This window comes from Carettochelys insculpta, chromosome 1, assembly GCF_033958435.1.
Source record: "Carettochelys insculpta isolate YL-2023 chromosome 1, ASM3395843v1, whole genome shotgun sequence".
NCBI classification, from domain to species: domain Eukaryota; kingdom Metazoa; phylum Chordata; order Testudines; family Carettochelyidae; genus Carettochelys; species Carettochelys insculpta.
The window spans coordinates 234,593,252-234,605,917 of NC_134137.1; positions in this window are offsets into that span (position 1 = coordinate 234,593,252).

A 12,666-nucleotide genomic window follows, 5' to 3' on the forward strand; every position below is an offset into this window, starting at 1 on the left:
GTACAACGGATAGAAAGCTGGCTAGATGGTCAGGTCCAATGGGTAGCAATCAATGGCTCGATGTCTTATTGGTGGTCAGCTTCAAGTGGAGTGCTCCAGGGATTGGTTCTAGGGCCAGTATTTTTCAACATCTTTATTAATGAGCTGGATGAGGGGATGGATTGCACCCTCTGCAAATTTGCAGATGACACTAAGCTAGGAGAGGTAGATATGTTGGAGGGTAGGTATAGGGTCCAGCATGACCTAGATAAGTTGGAGGGTTGGGCCAAAAGTAATCTCATGAGAGCAGGGGCAGAGTCCTGCACTTGGGGTGGAAGAATCACAACCATTGTTACAGGTTGGGGACTGACTGGTTATGTAGCAGTACAGCAGAAAAGGACCTGGGCATTACAGTATATGAGACAGTGGATATGAGTCAACTGTGTGCCCATGTAGTCAAAAAGGCGAATGGCATTTTGGGGTCCATTTTTGGGCCCCACAGTATAGAAAGGATGTGGATGAATTAGAGCAGGTCCAGCAGAGGGCAACAAAAATGAACAGGGGGCTGGAGCAGATGAACTATGAGGAGAGGCCGAAGAACTTGGGCTTATTTAGTTTGCAGAGGAGAGGAGTGAGATGGTGATTTGAAAGCAGACTTCAACTTCCTGAAGGGTGGCTCTAAACAGGATGGAGAGTGGCTCTTCTCAGTAGCAAGGGATGGCAAAAGAAGGACCAAAGGTCTGAAGTTACAGAGGTATAGGTATAGGTTGGATATTAGGACAAACTATTTCACCAAGAAGTTGGTGAAGCACTGGAATGTGTTACCTAGAGAGGTGGTGGAATCTCCATCCCTAGAGGTTTTTAAGTCCTGGCTTGACAAAGTCCTGGCTGGGATGATTTAGTTCAGGCTGATCCTGCTTTGGGCAGGAGCTGGACTAGATGACTTTCTGAGGTCCCTTCCAGTCCCAGGATTCGGTGAGTCTATTATTATCTATGATTATCCCTTCCTGACTGTGACCACAGTAACAGGTAACAAAATCTATTCTGTTTCTTCTCCAAATAAGACTGTAATGCTGGTGTAAGAAGCTGATGTATAGTGAAGTGCTTCCAAACAAGTGCAAACTGGTATATAGGATGGAAGTCAATCACAATACCTATAAATGTGTTGTTCCATGCTAATATATCTGCTCTATTCCATTTGTAAGACACATCCATTTTCATGCTTCTCCCCTCCTGCACACTCATCCCTCACTATACAAGCACAATTAGTTCTTAATTTTCTGCTCGTAGGCGAAAACTCATAAGAGGGATACTAAATTACCAGTAAAATACAACGTTAAAGTCTCTGATTGGTTCCTAGAGCTCGGGGAAGGAGTGGCAGCATGTGGCACTGCTTTTGAAAGGTAAGTTAACCTTGGGTGGGTGGGGGAGGTTAAAGGCTGGGAGCAGTTTGGGGCCATGAGTGGGCATGAGGGTTAAAATCTGGTGGTGGGTTGGGTCCATAGGGAAGAGTGGGGGTCTCAGGCTGCTGCAGGTTGGGTCCCTAGGGGGGTGAGGGGATTAAGGCTGCTGCAGGTTGGGTGTGGGCCCACAGGGGGAGTCAGGCTGCAGCGGGTTAGGTCTGCGGGGTCGGCAGGTGGCAGGGGGTGGGTCAGGCTGCTGCTGGTTGGGGCTGCAGGGCATCAGGCTGCCGCGTGTTAGGTCTGCAGGGCTGGCAGGGGGTAAGGTTGCCACGGGTTGGTGCCGCAGGGCTGATGGTGGGTTTGGCTGCCACGGATTGCTGCAGAGGGGCAGGTGGGGGGCGGGGTGTCTGGCTGCTGCGGGTTGGGGCCATTGGGCCGGCAGAGGGTAAGGCTGCCACAGGTTGGTGCCTTGGGGCCAGCGGGGGGTCTGGATGCCACAGGTTGGGACTGCAGGTCAGGCTGCTGCTGGGCTGGTGGCGGGGGTTAAGCCTGTGGCGGGAGTTCACTCATCTTGTGAACTAAAGTAAATGTGTCCCTCATTTAAACGAGTACTCATAAGTAGAGTACTCGTTTAATGAGGGATGAGTGTAGTACCTTAGTGATAACAACTGTTGCCCAGCATGTAAACTATGGGAACTGAGATATATTTGGCTTGGTGCAATATGGATAATTGACCATACAGGTTCTGAGTAGGTGCAGTGTGTGAAAATCACAGATGAGCTTTATAGGCAAACCAGGTGGGAGAAAGGGAAAGTGGAAAAGAAACTCAGCTGATTATTGATTGGTAAAGTGGGCCTTCCAACAACCTTCTTATCAGGAGAAGGAAAGGGTCATTTTGAAGGTTGATCCAGGTTAATGTTGCCGTAGCAGGGACTCTGGGCAACTACATAGTAGCTGTGGCCTGGGAGCAGAGCGCACAAACTGCCAAGGTGCAGATTTGGGATGTAAAGTGTGAAAAAGACCCAAAATGAAGGACACAAACATAATTAGTGCAGGAAACTTAAAAACAATGTTGAGCCTTTCCTTTAGTATTAACGACTCTATAACATGTGAGAAATGATTCTCTGATGTAAATGATTTTCAGTAATAAATGTGATTGGACATTCAGTGTGAGTAGGCTCCTTGGTCACTCTGTGGCCACTGTGAGCTACATCCCTAAAAATGAGGTACACCAGAGTGGAACCTATAGCAGGAAGGGTATCTCAGACAGTTCGGTTTCCACTCCACATTTATTCCACATTTGCCTTGTAAATATTTGTAACTAATTCTGAGACAGCTGGTTGGGTTCCTCTGTATGTTCTGGATAGTCTCCTACTACCCAAACTGTAACAACCTGTCCATAAATTCAGGATTTACAATCCCAAACAGCTTCAGAAGAGGCAAGAACAGGTTGTGATGTTACTGAATGTTTAAAATAAATATTAAAACAATTTCTGTTACCACTGTACTAAGTTTGCACCAAATCTTGTGCCATGTGGACCAAGTAGGGTGTCTAAATGAAAGCTAATGATTCACTGAATTTGTTTATTCTGCTTCTATGTCTATATCATATTCATATGAGAAGTTATAAATATTTGCTCTGTATTTGTAGTTAAAGGAGTTTGTTCCAGAAGAACACAATGGGAGGTGGGGCAATCTACTGTGAAGAATGCCTAGCCAGGCAAAGCCATATAGATTCTAATCCACAACCCAGGAATGCTCTTGGGACGTGCTGTCTGACTATTCAGCCAATGGCAGAATGCCCCAACAAGAGATCAGTAACCTAATCATGTGATTCTCCTCTGGGGACATGACCTGAACTAAGTTTTCCCCTCCACATGGCAAGAGTCTACATAAGAAGGACCCCAGCAGACACCATTTTGTCTTTAGTCCTCAGTTCTCAGTCTCCAGCCTCCATCTTGTTAGCAGTTTGTAAGAGTATTTCTGCTATGAACTAAGTCTAAATGGACTGAGGACCTGTCCTACACAGGATGTATTCCCAGAGACTTTTAAGATAGCAGCCTACACCATCAGCTGCGGCCTGCCTCAAATGATTTATAATTGATGTAGGTAGTTTAACCACTTTAACAATTTCTCTCTCTCTCTCTCACCCTATTCTTTCCTTCTTTATTCATAAACCCTTAAATTTTAGATTCTAAAGGACTGGCGGCACAGTGTGCTGTTTTGGGTAAGATCTAAGTATATATTGACCTGGGAATGTGTCTGGTCCCTTTGGGGGCTGGAAGAACTGGTGTGGATTTGGGTGGAATTGGTGTTCATAACCTCTCATCTGTGTAAAGAAGGCTACTAGTTGTTGTACCAGGGATGCTTGAATGCCTGAGGGGTTTGCTTTTGTAACCTCTTGCTAGTCAGGAAAGCAGCAGAGGTACTTTTTGTGGCTGATTTTGTTTGCCTTATAGAGGAGGGAACCCATTCTGACCTGTAAGTAGCCTGGTTTTAAGCAATTTTTCCCAGGTTTGGCTCTCACAGCCATGTCTGGAAAACCTTCAATATGTTCAACAGCCCATATCATAGGGATGGGGGAGGGGTTGGCTCATCCCAGTATGCAAATGAGTTTCTGTCAGCGCTTATGCATTTCAAGTATAAAAACACTGAAGAATGAGGATGGCACAGCTCAAGCGGTCATGTGAGGATCACAAAAGATATTGTGGCTGCAGGACTCATTTTACATGGAAAACCTAGAATCAGTCCCAGAGACAGACCCTTAGCCCTACTATATCCTTATATCAGAGCTGAATCTGGCACAGAGACTGAGCAGGGATCCAATGCACCTCCATGTCCTGGGGATTGTTTTAGTTCAGAGCTTCTTGAGGTGGCTGTTTATACCATGTGCATTTTCTGAGACTGAGGTGGGTGGGGGGCTTTTAGTGATCTCGTGGCCTACTTGAGCCATAGGTCACAGCAGGAACCAAAACAGCTGCAAACTCACCTAATCAGAACCAGCTGAGGCTCAGGGCTCCTGTCCTACTGCCTCTGGGAGCTCTGAAGGAAGCTCCACAGCACTTGCCCCCACTGGCTTAATCCCAGCTCCACCAGCTGCCCCAGGGAGACACTGAGCTGCTATTGCCTAGGCACTTACCAGCGCTGACCTGCTAATGGCCTGCCTGTGCCCATTCTTAGATCACAACAACTGCCCCACCTGCCCCCCATCATCTACCCAGAGTATGGTGCATTCTGCTCTGCCCCAGTCTGCCCAAAGGAGCTCAAAGAGAGAGTAGTTGGCTCTTTGTGGAGCCAGGTACAGGGCAGCCTCCAGCTCTAAGTCCCCAGGAATGTCACACACTTTGAGTTCCATCCCTTTGCCCTCATCTTACCTGAACAAATCACTCCAACATCATATGCATGGTTACAGTTGATTTTACCCCATCCTTGATGTCGGCAGTCCCAGAGAGCGGACTCGTCACCATCACACTCAACTCGAAACAGCCAAGTCCGTCCAGAACTTTTTCCAAAAGGAGCTCGATTTAGGGCTTGAAGAGCAGAGCCATATCCCAGCTGCCTACAAGCCACTTCAGCAGCTTTCATGTTCCAGTTACTACCACAAACTGCTCCCCACTCATTCTGGTGTTTAACTTCCACTCTCCCAGAATAGGGTTTATCTCCATTCACCAGCCTCAGCTGATCGGCACCTTCAAACAGACACAGAGCAGGGTTACAGAGAGCACAAGGTTGGCCTTTCCCTCCTCCCTCCATTGTTAATAATCCCTCTGGCCTGGACAGTATCTCACAGGGGCTCTAGGGTTTACTCCATGCTCTGCCAGTCCAGCCTGTCACTGAAGAGAAAGCATGAGGAGTCACCTCCTTTTTCAGCTTTATGGGCTACTGGATGTTGAGCACCATCATTGTTGGGATTTTTAAAGCAGTAAAGTCCTAATAGTTGGGTTGCCAACTTTCTACTTACACAAAACCAAACCCTTTTGCCCTTTTTCTTCTTTGAGCACCACTTCACTCTGTCTCCATTCTCTCTGACTCTTCTTCTCCGCACCTGTACACACTTATTCTTTCCCATCAAGCTAATTTGGGGGGTAGGGGTGTGAGAGGGGATGAGGGCTCTGATTGGGGCTGTAGGTTCTGGTATGGGGCCAGAAAAGAGTTCAGGCTGCAGCAGCAAGCTCTGGGCTGAGGATGAGGCTAAGGGTTGGGATGCGAGAGGGGATAAGGGCTCCAGCTGCAGGAATGGGCTTAGGACTGGTGTCAGGGATGAGAGGCTTGAGGTGTAGGAAGGGGTTGTGGGCCGGGGGGTGGAGCTGAGGGGTTTGGAGTATGGGACGGGGCTTGTCCTGCTGTGCTGCTCAGTCTTTTAATGGCCTTGTTAGTGATTGTGAGCAGAGCCACCAGGTTCCATTTCTGATGGGGCATTTTGGTCAAGTCAGACACCTGGCAAACCTACCTGACAATCTCATCCCCTCCTTCACCAGCCACCCCTACTACCACTCCATGCCTCGACCCTTCTCCCAAATCACTGTCTGGAAAACGTGCCCCATCTCCTATTGACAATTTTCTCCTCCTTTCAGGTACAATAAAGGAGAACCTTCCATGTATTCTCAGCCCTCTGCTCCTCTCCCTTCATTTCCCGCATAGCTCATTTTATTTTCCACCTCAGCTCCCCTCGCCCCTAGACATCTGACCCACCAGCCTCAAATCTTTATTTTTTTCCATAAACATTTACAGTGAGGGGGTACAACCTGAAGCCCGAGACCTCTTACAAAGTTCGGTTTTATCATGAGATTAAACCCCAGCTAATTCTGATTGCATTTCTTGGGAAGTTCAAGTAAAATTCACACATTAGCTACTAATGAAAATTATCTTGCTCTGGAATTCCTAACAACTATAGTGCCAGGCTCAGACACTTGCAGAGTTATCTGTGATCTGTAAATACCAGCTGTGATACCACAGTTATTTCTAGCTAAATATTTGAGGTTTCTAAAATCTGACTTTCATCTTTAGCTTTACCCATTCACTTTGCAGCTCCAGAACAGCAGCACCTCAGACTGCAGCAACTCACAGGAACCAGCTCTTTCTGGCCAGTTCAATACCTGGACAAGTGTATCATTCAGACCCAGCTGAAGCTGGTCCAGTATATTTGATACACACCAGAAAATAGTGTTATTTTACAAGGTATGACGTATATGTGTGGAATGATTCACAGGTCAGAGGCACAGAGCTGGACAGGGGGATGGATTTGGAGAGATTGGAGCTGACAACACAGAAGACCACTTTGCTTGTTTTGTGGTTAGTTTGTTTATCAGGAATTTCTAAACATTGACACCATTACTTCACTAAAACCAAATCTGGGCTCAGATTGCTCAAAGGATGGGGTGTTTTATAAAACACAGTGTGTGATGGGGTCATATCTTTTATAATTATAAATAGATAAACCATCTCTCACAGAATAACCAACAGAAAATAATCAGAAACACAAATTGCCTTTTACTTAACGCCTCCTTGTCCTTTGCTTTAGTGACTTCTGAATTCACGCTCCATTTCCAGTGGATTCAAAACTCTTTTCCTAGTTTTCATCTGCTCTGCTTATCCAGTGACATGAAACAGGCACTTACCCATGGTGTCCTGAAGAAAGAGGAGAAACCAAAGTATCAGGGTGGAAAGATGTCCCTTCATTGCCAGCCAGAATTATTGAGTCCTCTTGACACTAGACTGGCTTCACTGAAACACTTTGCCAGGGTTCCTCTCCTTCTGACAAGTGAGAACAAAGGGGTGGAAGCGAAATATATAGATTCAGGGGCTGGCATCAGCTGCCAGAGGGAACCAATAGAAACAACATTCACCTTTTTAGACATTATCCGAGGGTTTATCTAAAACTTTATGCGGCTAAAACATCCAATGCAATTCTAATACTCCATCTGTAACCATATATGACTAACAAGTCTACTTCTGATGTCATGACCACTTCAGTCTGTAATCATCATGTAACCACCCGCTGCGGCGTAGGGCAGAAGAGTGTGAAAAATTATTGCTTTATTCCGTAAATAAAAGTAAGGCTCGAATATTGCTCATTTGACAAACTTATTAAAAAGCAAATGCAGGGAAAAAGAAACCTCTACAACTGAGCCCCATGGAGTTGTATGGATCCATTTGTAGCCATTCCACTTAAACAATACAGCTTGGATGTTACCGCTGATGGCAGCTGTATCCAGAAGGGAAGGGAACAACTCCTGCTCCATTTGTGGAAACCAGACTGCTCAGAAATAACAGTAGTACATTGGTGGTAGGAGTGTGTCATAGAGCTTCCTTCTTCATATGTGACCAATAATGGCAGCTGGGTCTCAGAGGACTTCCAGTTCATCCTGCTATACATTGCTTTGAATACTTACTGAGTGACCATAACTCATTCTGTAGTGTGGTTAGCAACCCATTCCTGGACTCTCCATCCAAACAAGTGTCTAGCTGAGAGCACCCTGTGTGGTAGCTCGGGGCAGCACAGGCTGCATAAGTCAGTCTGGGAGCTGGAGAGAACCAGAGTCCTAGTCATTTCCATCAGTCTGAATAGAGAATCTCCTATATACTCAGTGCAGCTGAATCCTGTCTCTTCTATGCAATAAAGAGCACCACCTTGGGCATAAGGACTTAACCCAGCAGGTAAGAGCTGCAAGTTAACCAGGAAAACAACATAGCCAATATCTAATGGAAAAACATCCTGGGGAGCAGAGAAGCAAAGGTAAAATCTAGCCTGAAGGTGTGGTTTCTATGTGTGTTGTAGAACAGGCTTAATTGAGTTTAGATAGAATTTTGAATCAGCCCTGTACGGCAATTGTGGTGCTAAACAGAAAGGTGGCCTTGTAGGAAACAGCTCAAATGCAAGCATCTCTGGCAATTTGCCACCTCCATGAAAGCCCAACTGCCACAGTATAAGCTCCTTGGTAAGGAAAAACAGGCTATTTCCCCAGACAGATGCCATCGTGGCGAGTGGCAAGAACTCTGAATTAGCACAGGAAGTTCTCTCTCACCCACCCAGAGAGCAGCAAAGGCTGGGAGCCATAGGACAATTATGTCAGCTCTAACTTAACCACAGTTGTTCTCAATGGTTCAGTGTGCAAGGGCCAGTACATCACGGGGCAGCCAGTGCCTTGAATAAATGCAACAAATATCAGAGATTTCGAGAGCTGACAGATAAGTGAAGCAGGGCACTGGCAATGGACACAACTTGCTCGGATGTTCATATCTTCCACGTATGGGGCCTGTTTGCTGACAGTGGAATCCACACAGACAAGATGTATCAAAGAACCAGAGTTGCTTTCAGTGGCCATTATTCCTTACATGTGTGGCTGCTGTCTGGACGCTCCTCCTAGAGATGTATGTTTTGGGGGGGGGTGGCATTTAAGGGTGCACTTGGCCTTGAGTCCCAGAAGGGCTTGCAGGTCATGTGACACCATTAGTGGGCTTCCAGGGCCTGTTCTGTCAAGAGAACAGCTGGGGCTGTATGGCTGTTAACTGTCAACAGAGTAGATCGAGAGAGCGATCTGCTTTTGTGTGTGGCCACAATCTGTTGACTGTGGTTTTGTCAGAAGACATCTTCCAACAGAAGCGTCTGTCGACAGATCGCACTAGTGTAGATGTAGGCGGTGAATAGCCATGGTTATACCAGTAAATACTGTGACATCAGGAGGGTCTGAATGAAGGAGGAAAAACTGTCTAAAATCCCCATGGACTCTAAGGATGCCAGAGGGAAGGAAGGCGAGAGGGAATTCTTCACTGCTGAGATGTTGCACTGTAGTTTCCAGACACAGAGCCTTCAGGTAGTCACACAGTTATAGATAGCTTCATCTCATTCTGTTTTATCTTCCCAAAGGCCAATGTAAAGAAATTCCTTTGGTGATATAATGGGGAAAGGGCTGGGAAGTGTCAAAGAAACAAATAGCGAAACAGCCCAGGAGCTTGCACAAGTCCTACTAGCATAGGAAAAGCAACGTGATGGATAGCCATGGGAAAGAGATGAAAGCGAGGATCTCTGTGGTTGGTAAATATATACTAAAGAAAATGATCCACAGAAACACAGGCAGCAGGAGACTGGAAAGAGGAGAAGGTCTCCAGAGCCCAAATTTAATGGATGCCACGCCCATCCTTTCTAGGGGCCCATTGGCTGTTCTGCCTCTCTGTGGTGTGTGATCTCTATGGAATTGAAAGAGGGGGAACTGAGGCAGGGCATCTGCATTGCCATACCTTAGGGGACTCTACTAGACTGACATTGCTGATCTGGGATCAGAAGCATAGGGAGAGGTCCTGAAGCCTTTTGAATCTCACTGTCAAGAAAGCACAAAATACTTATGTGGTCCTGCAGCTAGGCTCTCATAACTAGCACTGAGTCTAGAACGTGCTTTAAATCAGAAAGTGTATTGGCTTTGCATCGGGTGAAGAAAGCGGGTGGGGGGGAATTTGGTACAATTTTTGCTTCTGGCCTTCTGACTAGAAGCGTGTCTACACTTGTGCTTGACAATACTTTTGTCATTCCTGGGTGCTTAACCCCTCCGCCCCATGAACCACAAAGGTTTGTGGCAGCAAGTGGAAGTGTGAGGACTGCTTTGCCAGCAGGAGTGCTCCGCTGTCAACAAAGCAAAACCCCTCCTTGGAAGGGGAAGTATTTTGTCCCCCAAGGTGCCAACAAACAGCATTCACACACAGTGACTTTTAGTGATAAGGTTGTGTTGAAACAGCCTTGTTAATAAAAAAAAACAAGTAGTATAGACAAACCCTTGGATGCTTTACCTATTTTCTGCTGCTTGAATTTCCTATTTACTCCTTTACAGCAATGTGTTTTAATAGCTTCCTCAGTTTGCTTCCCCCACATAGGGAAAAAACTATTTGCAAAGGCCTGTCAGTCCTGGCTTATTTCTGTGAGGAAAACATCAAAGAAGGATTACAAAGAGGGAGCCCTATTAGTCTGTATCTTCACAAAACAAACCAGCCATCCTGTAGCACCTTAAAGACTAACAAAATAATTAGGTGATGAGCTTTCATGGGACAGACCCACTTCTTCAGAATTGGAAAAAGGAATCAGTCTGGCGATATCATGAGAGACAGGCACAAAGTGGGGTCTGTGCTGTGCTCCCAGCCTGGCCCATATGGGAGGAAGGAAGGCAGACCTCATATGTGAAGGTGCAGACCACAGAAAGGAGACTTGTATGGTCTCCCCAACATTAACAGAACAGGAGGGCCAGGGCACAGGAGACTGAGGCAAGGCAGCAGCATCCCCCCTCACTGTGACCCCTGAGCTGTTCCTATCAGTGCCATTCTTGTGTTTAGGTCTCTACCACTCAGGGAGGGAGTATAGCTGAGGCTGGAAGGGACAGATCCTCTCCAAGTTGCCGTCTTCCCATAATCCCTCACGTATTTGCTCTGCCTCTATGCACAGGGCGCAGTACAAGATTTCAGTTGAATTTCCTGAGTCTCTCTCTTTTTTGGTGGTTTCACAATCTAGGACAGAAATATAGAGGGGGGCTATTCTCTGGACATTGCAGCTGTCAGCAGGGAGACAGTCCCAGCTCTCTCTCAGCCAGATCTCTCAGCCCAAATTCTCCATGCTCTGTTGAAGCTGGTAAAGTCTTCTTTGGACCAGCGGATAGCTCTGGGGCAAGTGGTGCCTTGAAAGTGGGGGAAGGGGGGTAAGGGCCCTGCCACTCCCTTTTTCCTCCAAGCTGGAGGAGTAGGGATTACCCAGAAAAGAGCTTCTTGGTGAGTCACCTCTTTTCCTGTACTGTAGTACTGTGAAAGATGCATCCGCTCCAAAGTTTTAGTGCTTCCATGCAGATGGTGGGCAATCTGGCACCCCTGGATGATTTGTAGTACGGGCAGTCTATGTGGTCCATCATGACATTTGTGCTGTGCCTCTGATCTATGGAGAAAAGTTGATGAGTAAAATACTCTGTCTTGGTGGCTGAGGGGGGTTGTTGCGATAGTAAAAGACATTGAAGCAGTATGGATCATTCCCTGAGCTAGAGAAACTCACGGGAGCCCCAGTAGCAGTGAGGAGGAGAGGGGAAGGAACAACTGTTACATCCTTGGTTACTGGTTTGGATCACAGGAAAAAAACTGTTGTTACCTACCAGCTCTGTGTTTTTGGGAAGCCAGAGCATGACAATCTGTCAGCCCTGTGCTCTTGGAGAGCCAGGAGTGACATTCATGGGAAACAAATCCCCTTCCCCCAGGCTTCTGCTTCAATCAAAGACAAAGCACTGAAACTGGCAGAGGTAGACACACCTAAAGCCAACCACCAAGGGGGATTGGATTAAGGAAACACCCCTAGCCTCATCTGCATTGAAGATAGAACAGAAAGACGTCCCCATGAGTATATTGAATGGAGAACAGCTCTTCCAAAGCAGGAACTGCACTGAAGGATGGGAAACCAAAAGTAGAGAAGCACTGTCTGATGGGAAATCTCTGCTCCAGATGCTAATGAACCCAGGCCTGCTCACACCCAAATTAGTCATTATCAGACCAATTCTAGTCATGGATCCCATTGATACCCAAAACACTGAAACTGCCCAGTTGCATTGTGAGCTAGTTCAAGGAACATCACTCATAGCCAGGCATGATTTGTCTCCATTCTCTCGCCTCTGTTTACCCATAATCAAATCTAGTGTTCTTGAACCATCATACTGTTTCTACAAATACACCTAACCTTGTTCAAGAAACTGTTCTGATGCCTGGATTTAAACTCTACATCAGTTCCTTTGAGACACCATCATCTCCCGGTTGATCGTGCTGGGGCCTCTGCTTGTTTTCTGTCCTCTGGTCCCCCACTGATGGTGCTGGGGGCTCTGCTTGTCTTCTGTCCTCTGCATCCCCTGCTGGCTACCATCACCATCTGGGAACTCTAGGCAGTGCAAGCTCCATGAAGTACAGACAGATCTCTCTCTCCCACTCTCTCTTTCTCTCACTAGGCAAAAGCCTCCTGACCTCGCCCTACGTAAATAGTTGTATGGTTTGCTAGCCCTAACATTTGTAATCAGTTTATTTACTATTGTATCTGTTAAATATACATCCGCTACCCAGAAATAAATAACTTTCATTGTTAAACTGGTTGTTTCTCTTTCATTTTCTTTCTCTCATGCTCATTCTTCCTCAGAGGTGTTGTTTTGACTTCCCCATTCACTCTACAATAACGCTTCTTGTACCTAAGCTAAAGATCCCTGTAGTGCCTGGAACATGTATGGGGTTCGCCCGTCGAGTGGGTTACTAGTAGAAGGACGGTGCTGTGAAAGTGAGGACT